We start from the raw sequence: 8,908 nt of genomic DNA, 5'->3' as shown, positions 1-8,908 counted from the left end.
CTTTGTCAGTCACAAATGCATAAAACCAAAAATATTACCTCAACCTTTTACACACTTCAATGATCTAATCTTAGTCTTCATGAACTAAAACACATGTCTATTGGTACAGCACACCAGCACACACATTATTAGGCACCAATCTACATATTGGCTCAATACACCCTGCACTTTTGGTTAGGTAGTAATCTACACATCTACATAGTATGCTTAGCAACAATCAATCAAATACCTATTCTACACTCCTGTACGCCCGCACCTTCAGGGGTGTATCACTAATACACAAGCATAGAAACGGCCTAGGATGCTTGCACCACATGAATGAATGCTCACACTAATATGTCTGAAACTTCCTCTGAGGCTAACTCTGGTTCCAACAACACCCAATACTATCACTTTCTATGGACCAGCTTTTGTCAACTCTGAGCCAACTTCAAACTTACTTTGATACCACTTGTCATGGGCTGAGACTCAAGCTCCAACTCATGCGACTCCAAAGCCTAAGAATTGACTCATCTGACGTCTTAAATTAGCCTTCAACTGGACTTGTATGTAGACACTCAAAACTTTAAGGCCAGCTACCCCAAACTGCTACTAGATAAGGTTGTATATAAATTGTTTGATGGAAAGCTAAAAAAACCATAAACTATTCCTCCACCCTTATTTTGTCCTACTAGAATTGGACCAATCACTTGATTCAAAGAAAACCCCTAGGCATGTACCAGCTTATGGATCATGATATTCTCCCCCACTCATTCTAGCAATGCCTTTATTGCTAAGGGAATGATGAGTCACCTTATATGTCAATTTTAACTTTTACCCTGTGAACTAGTTTTCCAACATTTTAGTCCTATACTTGAACATGTACTTTGCTAGCTTTCGTTATTTTTGATCATATGTTCCCTAACACTCTAATGTAATGGTCTCTTTTGCCCATGCTATCGATGCTTCTTGTGCTTTTTTTGAGTTACCCATGGGGCACTCTCTTGTGAGGAATTTGGTTGCACTATAGGACTCATGTTGTGGCACTTAGTTACCACTAGTTTCTCTTCATCAACTTTTTAAGAGGTTCCAACCTCTTAATAGTCTTGACTAGCGATTGGCCACTCTTCTTTAGGCTTTTTTTGGTGTTGTTTACCCCTGTCATTCTTACCTTTAGATAACCCCTTTGCTCGCTTGATAACTGAAAGTTTCAGGCATTCTTTGACCTGATATGGACAGGCACAAAAATAGTAACTTAGAGGTTTTTTCCCCTTACTCTTGCTAATGATTCTATTGATTTTATAAAATCTAGGCTTTCTTATAGCCCTTTCCTCCCCTAAAGAACAAATACTGGTGTTTCTCCCACTTTGGCCATTTCTCTTCAGCCTTGGAGACAAGTGCTCTCAATTTGAGTCAATGATTTCATAGCAACTCTAGCCTGACTCGACTCTTACATACCTCTTTATTGTAACTTGGCCATTACCTATAGCTTTAATCCATTAATGAAATGCTTAGGCATCTCCACTCTCGATCCCAAGCTCGTACCAATAGCCACAGTAGCTCATAATGTAGCATGGTCAACTTTGAGTCTAGCTAGCTATTCTCGTAAGGTTGTTACCATGGACTCTAATACCTTATTATGCTGCATGAGCTTCTCTATTGCTTTATTTAAGGATCCCTTAATGTTCATGAATTGATCTTTATTTGTAGAATAGCCTCTTCACATTTCGTTAATTAAGTGCTTGTTGACACATATCCTGCTAAAGCCTTTTTCCACTTGTCTATAGATGGGCACTCCTCAAGCATCTCACTTTGGCCTCTTGTCTGGTTTTTCCTACTCATGACATAGCCCATAACACAAAAAGTGTTAGACCATAAATGCATAAACAAAAGGATTACCTCAACACTAGTAGACACTCAAGTAATCTGGTTCTAAATCCTGCCAACTAGCACACCAGTTTGTCAACATAGCACACTAGTATAACACATAGCATAATTTGTCGAGCACCTATCCTATACTCTAACATGGCTGCACCTAGCACCTTAGGAGTGTTTCACCGATACATAAGTACAATAGCCTTTTTAAAATGCATACATTATATAGTAAATTACCCACACCATACAGTCAAATGTCTGCACACCATACTAGGATGCCTATGTTTCACACTAAGATGCCACCATGCAAGTCCCCTAACCTGTATTGGGGCCAATTGTGGCTCCCCACACCAACTTTGGCTTTCATGGTAACCTTAACTACTTTTGTCATGAGCATGGATCTGTTGCACACTCTATACCCAAGCTTTAGTTACCACTTCTGGTCTGATCAAAGCTTTGATACCTCATGGTATTTGGTTCTACCACCTACTTCAAGCTCCCTTGAGCCAGGTTCTAATATCGCTTGGTATTAAACTCTATTGCCTACTTCGAACAAGGCTCTCATGCCACTTGTCAAGGGCTGAGACTCAAGCTCCAAGCTCGTGCAACTCCAGGACATGAGAATGGACTTTTTGACATCCCAAATCAGCCTAACACAAGAAATAGTGCATGGATGCTCTAAACTGTGAGGCTTGGCCTCCCAGTACACTATAAAATGAAAAGGCATAGCAAATGCTAGAATAAAGGCTAATAAAAGAACAACATAAAGTTTAAGGTAAAAGTAAGGACATTGTTACTCAATGGTTCTGGTCTGTGTGTACTATGAAGGTAGAGGACTCTCTATTTATAGTTGAGCCCCTTTTACAATGAGTACCTGAGATACATGCCTAAACTCTGGGGATTACACTTTAACATTCTGAGCACTGGGTTGAAACACATTGCATGAGCACCCGTAAGGACCATCGTAATGCTTTGTTTTAATTAAACAGTTGGATTTCCCTTGTCTATACCAATTTTGAGTTGATTGTTCATCACTTGGGGAAGGCCTCTAAGGGAGTTATTCCCAGTCCATCCCTCGACTAACACACGGTGGCTTATTTTTGTTGTGGGAATAGCTCGAGTAGTGCACCGACAGCCAATGGGTTGGAAATTTGGATCCCCATGCCCAACCCTCAAAGCCAATCTTTTTCTCTAGGTTATAGATCAATTTTATCGACTTTCCTTCCGTATATTATTCCATCGACTAGAGGTTGCTCACCTTAAAAACTTGATGCTATTACGAGTAGACTAGACTTGATCCTTTGGATTTTTAAGGGACATTAGGGGCGTACTAGACACCATGTGATGTGCGATGTTTTTCTGACCACTGGACCCGACCTTTGGCTAAGTTGTTTCCAAGAGGGGTAAGCTATTAAACAAAAAAGATAACTCTTTTCGAGGCCTTCGTTGATGTCTTTAGACTCTTTAACATTTCCATCAGTCATCACATCCTAGTTTAAGAATTTTAACTTGATTTTTTTAAGCTTGTTCTGAATGTGCTATCGAATGGCTTTCCTTGTCTTTAAAGATCAACTAACCTATATGCAAGTGCCATTCACATGAAACCTTTCCCCTCTTTCACCTTCAAAGTTCTTATTTGAATATTTACTACTACCACCAAGATCTGCACCAATGACCATTCCACCCAAGCTTGCACCCTAGGTTTTGCAGTGATCACCATACCTTTCTATTTATCAGGCCCTGGCCCTTCCCTTGACAATCAAGTATAGGTTATGTGCTTAAGCACCATCCATTTTTAAAGCTAATTGATTTGGTAGGTGAGTTGTTACACACTCTTTAGTAGATTTTATCTTCCATGCCCACTTTCTTACTGTCTTAATCAATCAACACCCTTTTATGGGTTCTAGGTTAACATGTAGTTTGGCATTGTAACCTTACTTTTAGTTTATCCTGCATCGTCAGTTTTGCTTACTAAAAATGGCCCATTTAGAGCTTTTGATTCTGTGGCATGGCTCAACAGAGCAGTCACGTCGTCCTACCTACTTAAAGTTTAAGAATTGGTCAAGGGCATTGTGCCTTCAATGCCTTTAATCATTAGGTTTACCTGATAGAACTCGCTAAGGGCTCTAGCTATCCTAAGGGAAACTTCAAAAGGAACTAGCTACTAGATGATTTGATAAGTCTTTTGCTACTATACCCAAGTCAGATGAATGATTTGCATGTCAATATCATTGTAGGCTTCCACCAAAATTTTCCTCTAGCTTTGCCTTACTTAGGCATAATTCACTATCTTTTAGGTCTCGACAGGCATGCTTACACTCAAATCATTCTCAAAAGATCAAGGTCAATCTACGGTGCACTAACAAGGGATTTCACCAATAAGTTTCCTCGTGCCTTATGAGTTTTCTAGGTCATTGGCTCACACATATGTCAGACTTCTTGGTGAGTGTTTCAAGATAGACCAGATGGGAAGCCCATAAGTTGACACTCAGAGTACATGAGTGCTGAGGCATGTCGAGATAACATGTGCTACATTCCATGATCATGAAGACAATGTCTCTACAAGCATATTGAAAAGTCAAGCTTGGGCCACTGTTGTGACCTGCATTTGTCCAAGCCCTGAGCTAATCGATGGATTGGCTCTCATCATTCCACATCTGATTGGAGCATATTGGTAGCCTTCATCCATTTCTCTCTTGATAATTTCATGCACTCTTTAACTCTTTTTTCAAAGTCCTTTCCATCTTTCCCTCATGGTACTTGTTTGCTATCAATGTCTCACCCGTATTCAACCTTGAATGAAATTTATCACCCAATTGCAACTTCATTTCCAAACAACCTAACTCGTAAATAGTGCCTCATAATGTGATAAGGTTTAAGCATAATAGGACTCTCACCCTCTTTGAAACCCCTTTCTAAGGGACTTAAGCCCGGTTCACCACTAAGGATGCTTTTTCATACTACAATTTGAATGTCATAGCCACTAAATTCTCAAGTTGGGTTCTTCTCAATTCATTCACTGTTATTAAGGAAATCTTGGTAAATTTCTTTTCCTCTGCTTATTGATATATTTAAACTTAGTAGATGATCTTACCTGACTTGGGGTCATGATGCGAGTGTTGATTGAGCAATACAAGGGGTTCGAGAAGGTCTGGATGGACAATAAGCATGCATCACCGAAGACGAGTCACATTGGGAGCTTTACCACCAACGACTACAGTGCTATCATTGCTGGAGACTCACTTTTGGACCAACCACTAATGATGAGATCACGAGAGGCCATTTTTCACCTTCTTCACCTAGAGCCAGATAGGTTGGGGGTTGGAAGGGGTGATGATGCATGACACCTAGGCAAACATACCTTCGGCCTAATGGCTTGGGGTGCAACTTGCATTCAAAGACTTGATGGTTCATGAGTTTCTACAATTCACACCAAGTATCGTATTTTGCTACATTTTTCATTAATGTGAAAGTCGAGATATCCATTATTGAGAGTCATTTTTTTTTCATGACAAAAGAAGTCACAATGCTGCTCATGCATGCACCTCGAACGGGATGGCAGCAGCATACACATTTTTTTTCATTCTCATTTCTTAGTAGTATTCACATTAGTGGTTTGTTATTTGGCCACGACGATGATACTAATCATCTCATCCATCTTGAAGGTAGAATGAATTGACCATCATGCCTTTCCAGGGTTGGAAGGGGCTCAAGGTATAGAGGCACTTTCGCCTCCTCAATGTTTTTTTAATGGTTCATAGGTTTTTCATTGAGTAGGTTTCGACAATGATCATTTTGTAAGTTCACCTATAGAAACCTTGTTATGACTTCTGATTCCTCTAAATGATAAGGTTCAATGATTTCTCATGACATTATGGGCAGTGAACCATCCATGTCACCACAATCTAAACACTTCATAAAACTATTCAATCAGTAAGAGTGATGGGCAGTGTGCACAAAGGATAGGGACACAGTCAACATGAGCTGATGATTCATGCTTATTAGGAATTCCTTGTTAAAGACCAACTATTGTAGTGATCTTTCCCCATCATGATGAAATTTTAAAGATTATCCAAGCTTGTCGGCCAAGGTTATAGACTTGTTGAATACATGTGTGTAGTGCACGTGCGGCCCAAAACATCTAAGGGCATCATAGACCTATTATTGCCTTAAACTTTCTTGGCCTAAGTGGCCATAGTCCCCCAAGACATTAGCCTTGAAGGATCACTTTTGCATAACTAGTTAGTAGGCTGAGGTCTCATTCGTTAACAAAATTAACCAAACAAATCACTCTACGAACTAAAAATGGCCATACACCATCACCCATAGAATCAAGAAAGAGCTATCAGTCTATTAATCCTCACTATGTTTGGACCTAGTAAGTTTCTTTATGTTGAGTCAAATTAAGCCACAAGCTCCATTCTTGGTAGTGCCCTTCCATCAATTCTTTTAAGTTTTAGCCTAACAACTATACTTCCCTTGGAACCTAAAGACTTTGATTTCTCATAAGGTATTGATAGAGTCCTAAAAGTAACATCCGTTGATCCCTGGTTAACATCATTTATGGTTAAGACTAGGATAGTATTTGATCATCTTTGAGCCTCCAATTTTCATTCTTGATTAATGAAAAAATTTTTCGCAAATGCTTTCATAGTTGTTTATCTTTCATAAATCCAAGAATTTCACCTTTAACTAAGAAATAAAAATGCCTTCGACTATTCGATTAATCATTATTTCACCTCTAACTATGAAATACAAGTCCTATGATGTTATCCCATGCTAATGTATACAAGCGTAAGCCTGCTTTGAGCACTCTAATTTTTTCAAAGTAATAGTGCTAGAGGAATGACCCGACCAGTTAAAGCCATAAGCATATCACTGGCAGTAGGTATGAGTAGATTAGTGCTTACCATGAGATAGATCGAATGACCCAACCTAGTTCCAACTATGAGCTTTTTAATTGCAACAATTTAAATATATGCTATTAGAGTTGGAATTACCACAGCTGCTAGCACTAGACTTGCCCTCAAATGGATCTTCATTAAGGGATTTAGATTTTACTCATTCTAATTACTAGACTCTTATAGCTCGGTATTATTAGTTATTGTCACTACCTCTTCATGTTAAGATTGGGTAATTTACACATCTACTACCTTTCTTGGATGTGGTAGCTGTTTCTTAGGCTCTTTATCCAAAATTGAACCCTAATTCTCCACATCGATCACCACCATAAAAGGCTATTATCCTACCATCAAAAGTTGATAGGGCAAAAATTTGAATGATGTAACATCGATACAAAGGCCATACGATCCGTCAAGTTATCATGAATCATCGAAATAATAAGTAAAGCCTACATCTACCTTTTATTTAATAACTGTATCCCTTCTAAAAGTTAGGGTTTGTTGCACGTATTAGCTCTAGAATTACTAGATTATCTAAGCAGTACATACCATCAAACAAACTATAATTGATTTAATGAACCATTCGTAGTTTCACAATCATAATTAGTTCATATTTACACATGCATGGCTTAATCTTTGAGACAAGCATATGACTACTAGCAAAATCAACCAGGTAGCATTCCTTTAGGACATTGGCACCACATGGGCCTTAATGCACCGACTGAATGATAGAGAGAGGTAACACAGAGCATAAGTGTCATGTGTGTCGAGCACATAAACTACATAGCATTGGATGAACAAGGGTCGAAAGCTTGTGCCTGTAAAATGTTCTACATCCAAGAGCAATATCAAACACTAATTCACCAATGCGACCACAAAGGTTTAGGTGGCACACTTGGGACACAGGGCATTATTAAGGTCCAACTTGTAGCTTTTAAATACATAAAATGGATGAGGGATGGCAAGATATTTAGTTTTTATAGATTTAGGTATGCAGCACAAGATCTTGATTACACCCTCAGAGTATGATGACCACATGAGAGAGATTGAAGAGGATGACAGGTTGATAGTTTGATGCATCGACCGTGAAGCCTACCAATATGCACAACCATAGCACCACTTATATGCCCATTGTGTATAAATGGTAGCATCCACATACATTAGTTCATGACCTACGCAATCGATTACTCAAAGAGTGAATGGAGGAAATGATGTACGAAACCATGCCATAATCGCTTGACACTGGAAAAACATAAGCAAGGGCAATGAGACTACCTCTACCATCCAACAAAAAATAATGGCATGATGCTACCAATGCTTGGTCTGGCCAAGACTGCACACGTAAACTTCACTGCCACCAATCTAGAGGGACATTACCCAAATTGAAGACTTATTTTTAGGGTTTTAGGTAGCATTGACTGTATGTGTAGGCTTGGCTAAGCCAAGGCATTTTTATGGTCGATAAGAAGGGACCATAAGATTAGCACATACCCTAGAGACTTAGTTAGACCAAGCTAGCAATTATAGCTTCTTCTTGCACCATCCTATGGAGTTGTTACCCAATTTAGGGACTTGGTTTAGGGTCTAGGGCAGCATTAGCCATAGGCACGGTGTCATGGTTAGCCCTAGTGTGCTTTGATCCTACCATGACTGACCCTGAGTTGAATAGTGGATGAGGCCTTATGGTTAAGATAGTGGACTTGGAGCTTTGCATGAGTAGTGTAAGCCTAAAAAATGTTGCTGATAGTGTATACAAGTAGTAAAAGCCCTAGACCCTTAGATGCATAAGTAAGTGTGAGCCAATAGGTTGATGCCATGGAGTCAGTTCGTTAGTTGGGTGCTATCATTCAAAGCTGTGTGTGAGCACCCTCAAATGGTTTGATGGAGCAATGAGTGAAATGCTAGAATTATAGTGGCCAAGAAAAAGGTCATTGGGCTTTAAATTGGTTAAAAAAAGGCCTTGAGGTAGCTGGGGAGAAAAGTGTCCCCATTTCAAACATTTTTATGGTTTCTAGTAGAATGGCTAGGAAAGCTCTTATGCTCTTTATAAGGAGATGACTAGTGTCAGCTCTCTTTCAACCCTTTGGCTAGTCGACAAGTGAGGGCCTAGCTAGTATAAAGTGACTTACTCCTAGGCACATGTGGTGGTTAAG

General features: G+C 39.4%; 1 non-coding gene and 2 pseudogenes across 1 annotated transcript; all 3 read right to left on the bottom strand.

The window, feature by feature from the left end:
• Positions 1 to 3,095: 3,095 nt before the first annotated feature.
• Positions 3,096 to 4,939, bottom strand: LOC149515345 (25S ribosomal RNA; annotated as a pseudogene).
• Positions 4,940 to 5,195: 256 nt separating this feature from the next.
• On the bottom strand, positions 5,196 to 5,351 carry LOC149515344 (5.8S ribosomal RNA). The gene has a single exon (XR_016327193.1). It is a non-coding gene; the product is annotated as a 5.8S ribosomal RNA (ribosomal RNA).
• Positions 5,352 to 5,638: 287 nt separating this feature from the next.
• On the bottom strand, positions 5,639 to 7,431 carry LOC149515343 (18S ribosomal RNA; annotated as a pseudogene).
• Positions 7,432 to 8,908: the final 1,477 nt, after the last annotated feature.

This window comes from Durio zibethinus, chromosome 13, assembly GCF_047325235.1.
Source record: "Durio zibethinus cultivar Kanyao isolate XHJ-2024 chromosome 13, ASM4732523v1, whole genome shotgun sequence".
NCBI classification, from domain to species: Eukaryota; Viridiplantae; Streptophyta; class Magnoliopsida; order Malvales; family Malvaceae; genus Durio; species Durio zibethinus.
This window is presented reverse-complemented; position numbering and strand designations above follow the sequence as displayed.